Raw genomic sequence first — 17,963 nt, forward strand, 5'->3', positions numbered from 1 at the left:
CCCATAACATCTTTCTGGTCATCCCCATGCACCAGCCCCAAGCATGCTGCATCCTGCGTCAGACATAGACTGGCGATTCAATTCACATGATAGTATACATGTTAGAATGGCATTCTCCCAAATCATCCCACCTCTCCTCTCCTCTGAGTCCAAAAGTCCGTTATACACATCTGTGTCTCTTTCCCTGTCTTGCATACAGGGTCGTCATTGCCATCTTCCTAAATTCCATATATATGTGTTAGTATACTGTATTGGTGTTTTTCTTTCTGGCTTACTTCACTCTGTATAATCGGCTCCAGTTTCATCCATCTCATCAGAACTGATTCAAGTGAATTCTTTTAACGGCTGAGTAATACTCCATTGTGTATATGTACCACAGCTTTATCCATTCATCTGCTGATGGACATCTAGGTTGTTTCCATGTCCTGGCTATTATAAACAGTGCTGCGATGAACATTGGGGTACATGTGTCTCTTTCAATTCTGGTTTCGGTGTATGCCCAGAAGTGGGATTGCTGGGTCATAAGGTAGTTCTATTTTCAGTTTTTAAGGAATCTCCACTGTTCTCCATAGTGGCTGTACTAGTTTGCATTCCCACCAACAGTGTAGGAGGGTTCCTTTTCCACACCCTCCAGCATTTATTGCTTGCAGATTTTGGATCGCAGCCATTCTGACTGGTGTGAAGTGGTACCTCATTGTGGTTTTGATTTGCATTTCTCTAATAATGAGTGATGTTGAGCATCTTTCATGTGTTTGTTAGCCATCCGTGTGTCTTCTTTGGAGAAATGTCTATTTAGTTCTTTGGCCCATTTTTTGATAGGGTCGTTTATTTTCTGGAGTTGAGCTGCAGAAGTTGCTTGTATATTTTGAGATTAGTTGTTTGTCAGTTGCTTCATTAGCTATTATTTTCTCCCATTCAGAAGGCTGTCTTTCACCTTGCTTATATTTTCCTTTGTTGTGCAGAAGCTTTTAATTTTAATTAGATCCCATTTGTTTATTTTTGCTTTTATTTCCAGCATTCTGGGAGGTGGATCATAGAGGATCCTGCTGTGATTTATGTCTGAGAGTGTTTTGCCTATGTTCTCCTCTAGGAGTTTTATAGTTTCTGATCTTACATTTAGATCTTTAATCCATTTTGAGTTTATTTTGTGCGGTGTTAGAAAGTGATCTAGTTTCATTCTTTTACAAGTGGTTGACCAGTTTTCCCAGCACCACTTGTTAAAGAGATTGTCTTTACTCCATTGTATATTCTTGCCTTTGTCAAAGATAAGGTGTCCATATGTGTGGATTTATCTCTGGGCTTTCTATTTTGTTCCATTGATCTATATGTCTGTCTTTGTGCCAGTACCATACTGTCTTGATGACTGTGGCTTTGTAGTAGAGCCTGAAGTCAGGCAAGTTGATTCCTCCAGTTCCATTCTTCTTTCTCAAGATTGCTTTGGCTATTCGAGGTTTTTGTATTTCCATACAAATCTTGAAATTATTTGTTCTAGTTCTGTGAAAATGTGGCTGGTAGCTTGATAGGGATTGCATTGAATTTGTAAATTGCTTTGGGTAGTATACTCATTTTCACTATATTGATTCTTCCAATCCATGAACATGGTATATTTCTCCATCTATTAGTGTCCTCTTTGATTTCTTTCATCAGTGTTTTATAGTTTTCTATATAGGTCTTTAGTTTCTTTAGGTAGATATATTCCTAAGTATTTTATTCTTTTGTTGCAATGGTGAATGGAATTGTTTCCTTAATTTCTTTTCTACTTCTCATTATTCGTATAGGAATGCAAGGGATTTCTGTGTGTTGATTTTATATCCTGCAACTTTACTATATTCATTGATGAGCTCTAGTAATTTTCTGGTGGAGTCTTTAGGGTTTTCCATGTAGAGGATCATGTCATCTGCAAACAGTGAGAGTTTTACTTCTTTCCAATTTGGATTCCTTTTTATTTTTTCTGTTCTGATTGCTGTGGCCAAAACTTCCAGAACTATGTTGAATAGTAGCGGAAAGTGGACACCCTTGTCTTGTTCCTGACTTTAGGAAATGCCAATTTTCACCATTGAGGATAATGTTTGCTGTGGGTTTGTCATAGATAGCTTTTATTATGTTGAGGTATGTTCCTTCTATTCCTGCTTTCTGGAGAGTTTTTATCATAAATGGATGTTGAATTTTGTCGGGCCTTCTGCATCTATTGAGATAATCATATGGTTTTTATTTTCAATTTGTTAATGTGGTGAATTACATTGATTGATTTGCGGATATTGAAGAATCCTTGCATCCCTGGGATAAAGCCCACTTGGTCATGGTGTATGATCTTTTAATGTGTTGTTGGATTCTGATTGCTAGAATTTTGTTGAGGATTTTGCATCTATGTTCATCAGAGATATTGGCCTGTAGTTTTCTTTTGCGACATCTTGTCAGGTTTTGGTATTAGGGTGATGGTGGCCTCATAGAATGAGTTTGGAAGTTTACCTCTGCAATTTTCTGGAAGAGTTTGAGTAGGATAGGTATTAGCTCTTCTCGAAATTTTGGTAGAATTCAGCTGTAGCCATCTGGACCTGGGCTTTGTTTGCTGGAAGATTTCTGATTACAGTATCAATTTCCATGCTTGTGATGGGTCTGTTAAGATTTTCTATTTCTTCCTGGTTCAGTTTTGGAAAATTGTACTTTCTAAGAATTTGTCCATTTCTTCCATGTTGTCCATTTTATTGGCATACAACTGCTGATAGTAGTCTCTTATGATCCTTTGTATTTCTGTGTTGTCTGTTGTGATCTCTCCATTTTCATTTCTAATTTAGATGGAAAGGAAGAAATTAGAAAGTACAACACTTCCAATGAAGAAAAACAAGTAATATATCTTTTGCTCAGCTTTTGGAAACCTAAAGAATTCGTTTCTAATTAATATATTACCATACTGAACTTGAGCACCTTTGACAATACAGTGCTGAAGACAGGTTATACTGCAATTGTCTGGCAATAGCTTTTAAGGGGGACATATTATTTTAATTTGTGAGGTCTTGGTAATTGGAAATTAATGCTTTTAAAAATTTACTTTAATTTTGTTGGTGTAATAAGTATGGACACTAAAGGTCAACTCTTTCATCAAGTAAGATCCTTTGAGAATCCAATGTTCACTGGTTACCAGAAATAAATAAAACACTTTTCTATTAAGTAAGAGAAGCTTGATTTTATTGAGCTTTGGGATATAAAGTGATTTTTTTTCCCCTTTTTTGAAGCAAGCACCATGAGTGGCTGTGTGGCTGTATGTTCAGATCTGCGACTGCTGTGTTATCACTCTCAGACAGCTGGGCAAGCAGGGAAAATGTCAGTGCCAGGCCTGTGATCTGTATCCCATGGGAAGACATGGCAACCAGAGCAGTTCAATCACAGGCATGTAAAATATTTTGTGGTCTGGAGAGAGGGATGAAAGTGATTCTTGCTTATTCATTGAATGTTGCTATTGATGCGATTTTAATAAAATACTGTAGCAGAGAGAAGAGTGCATTTCAGCTACTGCACAGTGAGTAAGCATAGATTACATTAACAACGTGGTGATGCTGTAGGAGAGGTGATTCAAAGAAGAGTGTTGGAACTTAGGAGCTAAAAGGTGAACCACAGTTTGTTTATCTATTCACCCAGTTAAGGGCACTTGGGTGGTTCAGTGGCTCAGGCATTGATTCTCATCTCAAAGTGGCTTCTTTATACTAACTCCAGGCTTCTGAGAATTCACGGGACTCTCCATCATTTTAAGACTCTTTACTGACACACTTGGTCATTTCCAAGTCTCTTGTTCTATATAACCACTGAGATTTAGAAAGAGTGCTTCCATTTCACTTATTCTGTTATGGCTGTTGTGCCAGCAGCTTGGTGGGGAATGGCCACCCTTGGGACTTTTCTCTAAGCTTGCATGATTCCCCGACTAAATCCAGCCAAGTGTTCCATTAGACCCAGTATTTTTGATTGTAGCATATCTCTCTGTAACTTAGAGAATAAATGTCCCTGCCTGCTCACATGCCTGAGAGTTCAGCTACAGGATGAGAAGGGACTTTAGAATCTGACCTCATTTTTCTCTTTTCCTTCTTCCTTCTATAATAAAGAAGAGACATAAGAGGAGAGCTTTAGGTTTTCGATCTCTGTATTTCATATTCTCCTTTAGACTTTGAGATTATGATAATGCAGCATAATAAAACCACCTGTCTCTATAAAGAGAGGATATACTGGAATTAAATGTCTTTCAAGTCTGTAGCCTTGATGAAGATTCAAAAGTTTTATATTGGAAATTAGAAACTGAATATGAATTTTCTCTCCATGCATTCTTGATTGAACAGTTACATTACTAAGCGTATATTTCTCAGATATATGTTTCTTGATCATTGGGAAAAAGAGTAAGTACCTTAATGTACAAGAATAAGGCATATTCACATGTTTAAAATATTATTGTAATATAAACATATGCATTTAAAAATTTACTGTGTATAAGGACTTTCAGTAGCAATATATTGAGAACACAGTTTGAAATTCTATTAAATGGAGAAAAATTGAACAATTTTACTACACACACACTAAGGATTACAATTTATCTATTTAAAAAGAATGAGGCAGGGATATATGTACAGAAAATGAGCCTGCTCTACAAAAATATGTAAAATATTTCCATTTTAAAAAATTCCTCATAATGTATACATAATTTTATGTTTGTAAAAACAGAAAAAACATGGAGTAAAAAAAAAAACACCTCAGCCTATTAATTTTAGTTACCTGTGAGTTGTGGGATTGAAATGGTTGAGGAATATAATTGACTTTCTAGAAATGAATACCTCTGTATTGTGTAAAATCAAATGGAACTACATATTGCTAATGAAATGAAGTTTTAAAACAGGCTGGATGGACATTGCTGTGGAATGCATTATGTCCCCCCAAAATCCATATGTTGAAGTTCTAATCCCTAAGATGATGGTATTTGAAGAGAGGTCTTGGGAGACAATTAGATTTAGGTGAGGTCATGAGGGTGGCGCCATCAGGATGGGTTTACTGCCTTTGTAAAAGATAAAGGTCTCAGAAAGCTTTCTCTGTCATGTGAGGACACAGGGAAAAGGCTGACAACAAACCAGGTAGAGAGCTGTCATAGGGAAGGTGAATTGGCCAGCATCTTGATCTTGGACTTCCCAACCTCCAGAATTATGAGAAATAAGTTCCTCTTGTTGAAGCCTTCCTACCTATGGTATTTTGCTATAGCAGACTGAGCAGATGAAGAAAGAATTTAGTACTGAGAAGTGTGGGTGGTGCTGCAACAAATACATAAATACATGGGATTGACTTTGGAACTGGGAGATGAGTTTTGAGGTTCATGCTAGAAATGAGCATTAAGGATGATTCTGGCAAGATCTCAGAAAGGAATGTGTTAGAAATGTTATCTTATAAATTGGCAAAGAACTTGGTTAAACGGTGTCCACATTCTAGTGTTTTGTGGAAGGCAGCATTTGTGAGCACTGAAGTAGGACATTTAGCCGAGGAGCTTTCTAAGCAAAGTGTTAAAGGAATGTCTTGGCTCCTCCTAACTGCTTAAACAAAAGTGCAAGAAGAAAGAAATGAGTTGAAGAAGAAAATCTGAAGCAAAAAGGAACCAGAATTAAATATTTTGAAAAATATTAAATCTGTTCATATTGAAAAAAAAAAAATAGTGTGTCTAGAAGAAAACACAAAGTGACTAATCACTTGATAAATAGATTATGGGATTATAAGAGCAGAAATGTTGGTTTGAAGAAGATGGAGACAGTATGAAATGAAGACTGCCAGGCTTCTTAGATACTACAGCTTTGGACCATAGAGCTATACAATTGTGAATGTATGCTATTCTTCAAGATAAGGGGAAAATGACTTAAAAGGCAGTTCAGAGATCATTGGGCCGACATTCAATTCAGTTCAGTTCAGTTCAGTTCAGTCTCTCAGTCGTGTCCGACTCTTTGCGACCCTATGAATCGCAGCATGCCAGGCCTCCCTGTCCATCACCAACACCCGGAGTTCACTCAGACTCACATCCATTGAGTCAATGATGCCATCCAGCCATCTCATCCTCTGGCGTCCCCTTCTCCTCCTGCCCCCAATCCCTCCCAGCATCAGAGTCTTTTCCAATGAGTCAACTCTTCACATGAGGTTGCCAAAGTACTGGAGTTTCAGCTTTAGCATCATTCCTTCCAAAGAACACCCAGGGCTGATCTCCTTCAGAATGGACTGGTTGGATCTCCTTGCAGTCCAAGGGACTCTCAAGAGTCTTTTCCAACACCACAGTTCAAAAGCATCAATTCTTCGGCGCTCAGCCTTCTTCAAGTCCAATTGTCACATCCATACATGACCACTGGAAAAGCCATAGCCTTGACTAGACGGACCTTGGTTTCAAAGTGTGTGTGTGTGTGTGTGTGTGTGTGTGTGTGTGTGTGTGTGTGTGTGTGTGTGTGTGTGTGTGTGTTAAGGGGGCGAGTACAGGCTCAGATCAAGGCTATCTGGAGCCTTGGGGTTGTGTATACTTGGAGGATTGGGAGCTTGACCCCTGCCTAACTGAGTCTTGGAGTGAACCCGTGCCACAGTTGGTCTGGAAGACAGCATAAAGCCAAAGAGGATTATTCCCAAGTCTTAAAATCAAATGGAACTTGTATTACAAGGTTTTGGACTTGCTTGAGACTTGTCATTCTTTCTTCTTTCCTATTTTCCCTTTTAGAATAAATATCTGTTTTATGCTTGTTTCACCATTGCATTTAGAAAGCACATAACTTGTTTGTTCTCACAGGCTCACAGCTGCAGAGACATTTTGCCTCCAGGTAAATCATACCTCAAATCACCCTCATTTTATGTGACTCAGATACTATTTAGATGAGACTTTGGACTTTAAAATTGATACTAAAATTAATTAAAACTCTTACTGATGTTCAGATGGAAGGAATACATTTTTCTTGTGAGAAGAACATGGATTTTAGGGGGCAAGAGACAGAATGTTAGGACAGAAGTGTGTTCCCCCAAAACTCATATATTGAAGTCCTAACTCCCAGTGTGATGATATGTGGAGATTAGACTTTTGAGAGGTAATTAGATTTAGGTGAGATCATGAGAGTGGGGCTATTCACGATGGGGTTAGTGTCCTTAAAAGAGAGATGGCAGAGAGCTTGCTTCCTCTCTGTCTCTCTTTCTTCCATGTGAGGACATAATGAAAAGGTAATGATTTTTCCAGTGGTCGTGTATGGATGTGAGAGTTGGACTGTGAAGAAAGCTGAGTGCCAAAGAATTGATACTTTTGAACTGTGGTGTTGGAGAAGACTCTTGAGAGTCCCTTGGACTGCAAAGAGATCCAACCAGTCCATCCTAAAGGAGACCAGTCCTGGGTGTTCATTGGAAGGACTGATGCTGAGGCTGAAACTCCAATAATTTGGCCACCTCATGCGAAGAGTTGACTCATTGGAAAAGTCCCTGATGCTGGGAGCAATTGGGGGCAGGAGGAGAAGGGAATGACAGAGGATGAGATAGCTGGATGGCATCACTGACTCGATGGACATGAGTTTGGGTAAACTCCAGGAGTTGGTGATGGACAGGGAGGCATGGCATGCTGTGATTCATTGGGTCACAAAGAGTCAGACACGACTGAGCAACTAAACTGAACCATCTGTGGTCAGGAAAGCAGCCCTTGTCAGGGAGCGTAATCAGTCAGAATTTTTTTAATTTTATTTTATACTTTTTAACCTCCAGTTGTGAGAAATAAATTCCTTCATTTATGCATCCTTTCTATGGTATTTTTATATAGCAGCCTGAGGAGACTAAGACAGGTATACAAAAATATACTATATTTTCCTATTGATTATCTGGGGCTTCTGTTTTATTAAGACTTATTTAACTTATGCATTTGTATATTCTATAATGTCATACATTATTTATGAATTAAAACATTTTACAAGCACATTTCAATAAAATGAAATTAATAACATGTATTATTATCCAAGCATGAAATTAAAAGACTCTTGCTCCTTGGAAGAAAACCTATGACAAACCTAGTGTATTAAAAAGCAGAGACATTACTTTGCCAACAGAGGTCCATATAGTCAAAGCTGTGGTTTTTCCAATAGTCATGTATGGATGTGAGAGTTGGACCATAAAGAAGGCCAAACACTGAATTGTGGTGTTGGGGAAGACTCGAGAGTCTCTTGGGCTGCAAGGAGATCAAACCAATTAATTCTAAAGAAAATCAAACCTGAATATTCATTGGAAAGACTGATGCTGAGGCTCCATCAATTTGGCCGCCTTTTGTGAAAAGCTGACTCATTAGAAAAGACCCTGATGCTGGGAAAGGTTGAGTGAAGGAGGAGAAGGGGATGGTAGGAGATAATGGTTGGATGGCATCACTGACTCAATGGACATGAGTTTGAGGAAACTTCAGGAGTTTGGAGTGAAGGGCAGGGAAGTCTGATGTGCTGCAGTAAATGGGGTGGCCAAAGAGATATGACTGAGTGACTAAACAACAACAACAACAACAAATTATTATCTAAGTTGCTAAGGAAGAATAGTCACAGAGCCCATTGCTGGGAATATTAGGGATAAAAATGTGAGAACCCAATCCTGTTTCAGTGCGCTTTCCATCATAATTTGCTTTTCCATAACAATTTATATGCTATCATTCTGCACTAGCAGAAAACTTTCACTGATGGTATTTGAAAGCAATCTAACATACATATATAAAATACATGAGTATGAAGTTTAAACAGAATGTTTCCATCAGTAAAATAAACTCTTAAACAAGACTTACAAGTCCAAATATTTAGAGACTCTAAATATTTAAGCATTATATTTCAAACAAATGAGAGTTACTGGGTCTAAGTGTGCATACGGTATTTTATGTTTTCTGAATGCAGATTTGTTTGTATATTTTTTAGGATTATGAGTAGAAAGAAACGGAATTGTGCAGAAGGTTCTTGTCAGCTATATAAAAGTAGCCTAAATTACATGCCTATACTATAGCCCATGCATATTACTTTTACCTTCTGATTTTTAGAATTTGCGATAGATAACCCTGGCATGCTGCAGTCCATGGCGTTGCAAAGTGTCGGACATGGCTGAACAACTGAACTGAACTGAACCTTCTTATTTTCCCATTCTCAGCTTTAATTATGGGACAGCTTTATATAAATATGTTTTCTACTTATTTACTTTTCAGATTTTAACTAACATGTTTATACTTTCATGCATGTAAAGCTTTGGGAATTGAACTTAATATCTACATACCTAACTGAAAATGAAGTCCAAACTAACCATTCTTTGGGCTAAATGATAAACAGTTAGAAATCAGTCAAAATGTCAATGGGGATATATGCAAAATCATGTTATGTACATAGTAGAAAGTAATAATGTCAATTTCTTGGGCTACAAATGAGCCACTTAGGGACCAGTGATAAAGAAACAAGAGGAAACAAGTTGAAATGGTTAGAGGAATGTCAGTCTAGTGCAGAGGTTAAGAGTAAGGTCTGTGGATCTGAACTGTGTGAGTCAGAAGCCTGTTTCTGCTGCCTACATTGTATGCATGACAATAGGAATTTACTTAATTTTTCTATATGGGTTTCTTCTTCTGTAAAATAAGATAATTATTAAGCCTATCTCATAAATAATGAAGACAATTCCACAGTTCTGAAAAGCTCAGTAATAGTTTTTTTCTTATACATTTGGTATTAAAATTGTGAGACAGCAAAAGAGACACAGATGTATAGAACAGTTTTTTTGGACTCTGTGGGAGAGGAGAGGGTGGGATGATATGGGAGAATGGCATTGAAACATGTATAATATCATATATGAAATGAATTGCAAGTCCAGCTTTGATGCAGGATACAGGATGCTTGGCACTGGTGCACTGGGATGACCCAGAAGGATGGTACAGGGAGGGAGGTGGGAGAAGGGTTCAAGATGGGGAACACGTGTACACTTGGGTGGATTCATGTTGATGTATGGTGAAATCAATACAATATTGTAAAGTAATTAGCCTCCAATTAAAATAAAGAAATGTATATTAAAAATAAATAAAAAATTTAAAAAAAATTGAGTGAGTAACATAATTGGACTGGAATGTACAATTAGGTTACTTTCATTTCCTCTTCACAGATACTTTGTTATCCCGCTACCCCGTCTCCCCGTTTTTTCTGTTGCCTGAGTTCCATTGCAATGGGAAAATGTAAACAAGGAAGCAAGTATTCTGTCCTCTTTGAACTGTGCCCCTTCCCCACCATGTTGCAGTAAAAAAGAGTAAACATTTGCTATAGTTAATATGGAATAAAATAGAGTTACTGGCCATGGTCCAAAGCCTTATTTTAAGGCTTTTGGAATACTTTTATAAATGGCATGTGTAACTGAAGTGTCTAACTGAAGAATATTATATGGGGAATATGACCTCCTATTTGAGAAACCTATATTCAGCACAAGAAGCTACAGTCAGAACTGGACATGGAACAACAGACTGGTTCAAAACTGGGAAGGAAATGTCAAGGCTGTATATTGTCACCTTCCTTATTTAACTTATATGCAGAGTACCTGATGGGGAATGCCAGGCTGAATGACTCACAAGCTGAAATAAAGATTGCTAGGAGAAATATTAACAATAACACTATAATGGCAGAAAGTGAAGAGGAACTATAAACCCTATTGATGAGCGTGAAAGAGGAGAGTTAAAAAGGAGGCTTAAAACTCAGCATTCAAAAGACTAAGATCATGGCATCCAGTCCCATCACTTCATGCAAATAGATGGGGAAAATTGAAAGAGTGATAGATTTTATTTTCTTGGGCTTCAGAATCACTGCAGACTGTGACTGCAGCCATGAAATTAAAAGATACTTGGAAGAAAAGTTATGACAATCCTAGACAGCATATGAAAAAGCAGAGATATCACTCTGCCCACAAAGGTCTATATAGTCAAAGCTATGGTTTGTCCGGTAGTCCTGTACAGATGTGAGAACTGGACCATAAAGAGGGCTGAACAGAGAAGAATTGATGATATTCAATTATGATGCTGGAGAAGACTTGAGAGTCCCTTAGACTACAGGGAGATCAAACCAGTCGATCCTAAAGGAAATCAGTGCTGAATATTCATTGGAAGGACTGATGCTGAAGCTGAATACTCCAATACTTTGGCCACCTGATGTGAAGAGCCGACTCATTGGAAATGACCCTGATGCTGGGAAAGATTGAAGGCAGGAAGAGAATGTGGTGACAGAAGATGAGATGGTTAGATAGCATTACCAACTCAATGGACACGAGTTTGAGCAAACTCCAGGAGATAGTGAAGGATAGGGATGCCTGTTGTGCTGAAGTCCATAGGGTCTCAAAGAGTTGGACATGACTTAGCAGCTGAACAACAACAACAATTTATGGAAATAGAAAAATGATTGATAATGTTTCTCACTGATAATGATAAATGAAAACTAAAAAGAGAAAAAAGTTGATCCTGTGGAAAAATCAAAACAAAATAAAAACAAAAACAAGATTCCAATTGTGTGTTGAATGAGTAGACCCAGCAACTACAGAGTGGATCTGAATTGCTGATTGGTGTATGGATCACAAAGCAAACTTGAACAAACCATGAAGGCTGAATGTGACTGTGAATTTTCAGGATACTGGCTGCAGAAGTTTCAGTTGCTTCATGGTATAAATTATCTGAAAGTTTATTGCTTAAAAATTGTTGCTAATCATAAAGCTGCAGATTGTATTAGAACACTTGCTTAAATAATACCTAATAAAAATATTAACAAATTTATAGCACCAATGCAATAGCTTTTATTGGTATTCGAGTTCTTGAAAAACAGCAGCAGGGACAGACAAGCAAAAGGTTTTAAGGACACTGAGCATAGATGGACTGTGTGTGGATATGCTGGTGCTGTCAGAATATACAAAGTCAATAATGACTGGAAATTACGAATATCCAGATATTTAAACATATATACAATTTATCTAAACTTGCGTAACCAAGACATTGGTGAGTTCAATTGCTGCTAGTTATTAGTATAATATCATCACAGGCAAGTTTAATTGGAAAATTAGAAAATTTTATATTTTCTAGATAGTGATCAGCCCATACCTCTTATGAAATTTTATGGGAAGCAATGTTTTCAAAAATTACTTTTGCCTCCTGAAAGAGGTGAAATGCAACTTTATGAACAAGAAATTTTATAATCCTTAAAGAGTAAGTACAAATATTTTGGGGAGAAAATAAAAACCAAATGAACTGCTTGTTCCAGCTACCAGAGAACTAGGAATTAAGAGTCCTCAAAAGATTCCAGTCTTAAGGATGGCTGCTAATGCTTTCCATTCCAATCCCAAAGAAAGGCTATGCCAAAGAATGCTTAAACTACCAAATAATTGCACTCATCTCACACGCTAGTAAAGTAATGCTCAAAATTCTCCAAGCCAGGATTCAGCAATATGTGAACCATGAACTTCCAGATGTTCAAGCTGGTTTTAGAAAAGGCAAAGGAACCACAGATCAAATTGCCAACATCCATTGGATCATCGAAAAAGCAAGAGTTCCAGAAAAACATCTGTTTCTGCTTGATTGACTATGCCAAAGCCTTTGACTGTGTGGTTCACAATAAACTGTGGAAAATTCTGAAAGAGATGGGAATATCAGACCACCTGACCTACCTCTTGATAAACCTATATGCAGCTCAGGAAGCAACAGTTAGAACTGGACATGGAAAAACAGACTGGTTTCAAATAGGAAAAGGAGTAGTTCAAGGCTATATATTGTCACCCTGCTTATTTAACTTCTATGCAGAGTACATCATGAGAAACGCTGGGCTGGAAGAAGCATAAGCTGGAATCAAGATTGCCGGGAGAAATATCAATAACCTCAGATATGCAAATGACACCACCCTTATAGGAGAAAGTGAAGAGGAACTAAAAAGCCTCTTGATGAAAGTGAAAGAGGAGAGTGAAAAAGTTAGGTTAAAGCTCAACATTCAGAAAACAAAGATCATGTCATCCGGCCCCATCACTTCATGGGAAATAGATGAGGAAACAGTGGACGCAGTCTCAGGCTTTATTTTTTTAAGTTCTAAAATCACTGCAGATGGTGACTGCAGCCATGAAATTAAAAGACAATTACTCCTTGGAAGAAAAATTATGACCAACCTAGATAACATATTGAAAAACAGAGACATTACTTTGCCAACAAAGGTTCATCTAGTCAAGGCTATGGTTTTTCCAGTAGTCATGTATGAATGTGAGAGTTGGACTGTGAAGAAAGCTGAGCGCCAAAGAATTGATGCTTTTGAACTGTGGTGTTGGAGAAGACTCTTGAGAGTCCCTTGGACTGCAAGGAGATCCAACCAGTCCATTCTACAGGAGATCAGCTTTGGGTGTTCTTTGGAAGGAATGATGCTAAAGCTGAAACTCCAGTACTTTGGCCACCTCATGCGAGAGTTGACTCATTGGAAAAGACTGATGCTGGGAGAGACTGGGGGCAGGAGGAAAAAGGGACGACAGAGGATGAGATGGCTGGATGGCATCACTGACTCAATGGACACGAGTCTGAATGAACTCCGGGAGTTGGTGATGGACGGAGGCCTGGCGTGCTGTGATTTATGGGGTCGCAAAGAGTCGGACATGACTGAGCAACTGAACTGAACTGAACTGAACTGAACTGAATGCTTGAAAATCTACATTTGTTGATAATGTTGTTGGATTTATATCAACAGATCATTGATACATTTTTGGAGTGAAATAAATTGGTGAAAAGTTCCTATAAAGAGTTAGAAGAATTGTTGATAAATAATAAAAAAGTTGGCAAACATTTCACCTAAACCAGCAGTTGGTAGGCAGAAAGAATAGTTGAGACAAAGATAAAAGGTTGCTCAAGACCAGTCACTGGTCTTGAGTCCAGAGAGTGGTGAATACTTGAGTAAGAAAAGAAAGCTATTAGAATTATTCTTGAATCATCAAAGTTCCTCTGAGACTAGAGATATAGAGAAAGGGTTGTACTCACAAAATATTTCTGTTTCTTGAGAGACCCTAGCTATATTTCCTTTTTCTTTTATGTACTCAAAATTCTTATATGTCTCCATTTATAAAAATGCAGGCATATCTTTGTAAATGAAGATTTTTATTTTATAAGACTAAAGGTCAGGGAAACATTGATTAGGTAGGAAATAGCAAATGTTTATATTTATTTTATGATTTTTTTAAATTCTTGCCTTGCTATGTTGACTTACATTGCTGTTTGTTCCCAAATGTTGTTTTCTATTATGATTAAATTGACTCAATTAGTATGTGACATGTAAAACTTATTTGGGTTCATGTCCGTGATTTTGAGTCTAGATTATAGAAAGATTATTATCTTTAATAGGTTTATTTATATAAGGAATTAGAATTAGACCAATTAAATTTGTAAAATGCACTTATTTTCAAATAATGTGTCTGAAGACAAAATTAGAATTATGATAGGTAAATATTAAATAATATTGCATAAATAATAGCCAAAAATGTATTTTATATAGACTGTATAATTCAGCATCTTCTCTGTCTTCTGTGAAATATAATCTTTTCTGATAAACTGTATGATTTTAATTTTTTTTCTATATTGTTCTGTTCAGTTTTTGGTACTGCTCAAAAACTAATCTGGCTTAGTTTGATAAATCATGAATTAGGGTTAATCATTCTCAATTAGCATATGGGTAGCATTTTACAGAAATGTATTGCTTTAAACAAATACTCCATTTATGTGGTTGACATAATCCTGAATCTCTACATTTAAAGCTAAACCATACTTTTAAAGGCTGGTCTTTTTCTGCAAAGTGAATTGTATTTAAATGCAAATTTGGTTTTATGAAGCTTAGGAAATATAATTTTTAGACACAGAAATTTGAAAAAGATAATGGAATGAATTGCTACAAAGGGCAGGAATAATCCTTCAAATCTTAATTAAAGAGAGAATATCAGTTGTTCTGAATGTGTCATAGTTATGACACATTCAGAAATAATTTAATTGTAATAAAGAAAAAATGAAGAAAAGGCATGTTATTGTCAAATTCATGTAAAAGGTAGAAATTAGCTTACTAGAACTTAGTGAGGGAAACTTTTGATGGAAGTTTAAAAAGGTCTCAAGTAATATTATTCATTATTTTCCAAATTTATTTCTGAAGTCTGGAACTCCTATAATATAAAATAAAACAAGATGACTTATAAATTTAGAAGTGACTTTTGTTAATGATATTGACTAAATATACCAAGCACAATGTCTGGATTTTCTAAGGGTTATATCTACTTGTTTATTGCTTGTATTAGAAATCCTAGAGGTATTCTTCAAAGAAAATTCATAGTGCCAATAATTGAAGCTAGTAAGAGTGTGGAATACAGAGGAAACATTTTTGTGTTTCTATAGAGTTGGGGCATTTTGGATATATTTTACTGATATTTTGTGATGCTGATCTAAGATCAAGACTTGGGGAATTGATTTACAAGTTTAGAGATAGTATGAGAACTATAGACTGGCTTTCCTACCTCAAGAAGTATATGCTTACTTTTCAAAGTAAGATGAGGTTCAGGACTTTGGAGACATCTCTAGGCCAGAAAAACCAGAAACACTGGGTTTATCTGATTGTTCCTTGGAGGTATGTATTTATACCCCCAAAGGTTTAGAGTGAGATCTTGGGACCCGTTTCATCCAGTATCCAAAGAGCAAAGGTTTTTCTTGCTTCTTCAAGAAGGGAGGAGGAGGAACCCACTTCTTTCTCCTAGAGATAAGTAGATGAAATCCAATTTTCTCCATTTTTTACCTGTAATATAAACTTTGAAATTTGTATGTGTAGGATATTTGACTTGATATTCATTGCTCTAGGAGTAATAATTAGTATTTGGGGGAAAACAGTCATTATTTACTTTTTAAGCGAAAAATAATGATCTGTCTTTAATTCAGGATACTGAATATGTACATTCAAGATAATATTAGTAAAGGTCAACATTAAAACCCTAATAAAGACCCAAAGTAAAGAACAGATCAACATAAAACATATGGTGATATCTAGATCAGAGGTAGAGTCAATAAGATTGATAATGCTACTTTTGAAAAGCCTTTTAAGTTAATATGTCATAATACTTTATCAGAATAGCAAAATATTTATAGATGATACAAAATTGTTAATATTTCATTTACCTATAACTTAAATGGAATCACATTTATAATCTGTTGTAATTATTAAGGATAATAAATAGACTAAAACTGAAGTTATTTCTTTATTATAGCTGAAGAATTACATTATCATTCATCCGATGATGTTTTCATTTTGTAAAGGTTTTGTGTTAAAGCAACTGAATTTAGTTTCTTCAAATTTTGGGAAAGTTGTGTTTAGCCACTTTTATTTATCTTTTATTATTTACTGTGTTCATAAATAATAGATACAGTGTAGGTCCTAATACTTGACCTTTATTATTTGGCTTCTTGCTGACAATGCTATTGGCAGCTGAAAAAACTTATAATTTGAAAGTCTAACCTCTGTGGGCTGGGCATTGGAAAAGTGTGATTTGCTGTTTTCATGAAATCAGAGGAATCAATTTAAAAGGAGATTTTAGAAAATTACAGTAGATATTGGCTGGTTTAAATGCCACAAAAAGAGTTGGAAGTGTTTTGTTGTTGTTGTTGAAATAAATCGTATGTGATGAAATTGAACAGGACTTTAAAGATCAAACAGCTAGAACCCAGTTTTGCATTCCATTCCTGTGGTAAGAAATCCTACTATATAAAATTTATCTAACACATATAACTTTAAGGCATTCATATTGACCCAAACATAAAGCTACTTGAGAAGCATGTCAGTGTATTTCCCAGGAAGTGATTATTTACATTGAATGAAAAATATTCAAAAGGTGTGCATATATATTCATTGACAGTACTGTCCTATATCTTGTAGCATTTCATACTGCACTGATATTAATGTATACTTTTGCATTTATGAGAAATTTAGAGCCAACAGCTGGTACCTCATAATTTCAGTTTTCAAGATAGTGATATTGTGTGGCATAGGATTTAATCACTGTTCCTGTAATTGAAGCTTTCCCCCTCTGTGCTAACTCTTTCTGGTATAAAACAGATCTGCAGACTCTGCATTTACTAGAACTTCTGAGAAACATTACATATTAACAGATAGATCCAATGAATAGTGCTTCTGTGGAAGATTTACAGGAGCATCTTTGAAACGATAATATTTCTTGATATCCCAACTTGGCACTGTGGGAAATGTATTATGACTGCAACCACATCATTTCTCTGAGCTTAAGACCCTGAGGATCTTTGCCAATGTAGTGGGACATTTTTCTAAGAAAAGCTGAATTGAGAATTTTGGTTTAAGACGGTGGTTTGAACAAACACATCAATGCCTTTTCCCTATTGAAACCCCACTCAAGTGAGAGAAAAGGATTTTTAAGATGCATATTTTGTCAGTGACAAAGAGAGTATGAAAAGAGAAAGTTTGGAAGCTCATGTAGAAGATGATGGGTGTCATTTATTTTGTATGTTCAAGAAAGTTAAATCCTAACCTGGCAGTCAGTGAAGTCAGATTCTGAGCGTCATAGAATGCCCAAAGTCCCAGGAACTGGTAGATTTCAGGACCTCTGTAAAGGACAGATGAAGGTAGAGCTAATAACAGAAGGATTGTTTAAAGTCTATTTACAAAGCATTTGGACCCATATTCTCTCACTACTCTGAAACTTGAGTGACTGCCACCTCCTATCCTGGCAGAGTTCTGATGATTTATTTTGGAGATTTATCTGAACAGAATAAACGAAATCTCTAGACTGAAGAGTGGAGAGCAAAATGGGAAGTACAGGTTACATATTGAATGTGGTGACATGGTGAAAATTTACATAGTGTATATGGAGACCCTATGTTCTTGCTCACTTGATTTCTGGAAAACTGGAAGCAAAGCTTATATCATCCAAATAGGATAATAAGATAATTT

This window comes from Ovis aries, chromosome 22, assembly GCF_016772045.2.
Source record: "Ovis aries strain OAR_USU_Benz2616 breed Rambouillet chromosome 22, ARS-UI_Ramb_v3.0, whole genome shotgun sequence".
NCBI classification, from domain to species: Eukaryota; Metazoa; Chordata; class Mammalia; order Artiodactyla; family Bovidae; genus Ovis; species Ovis aries.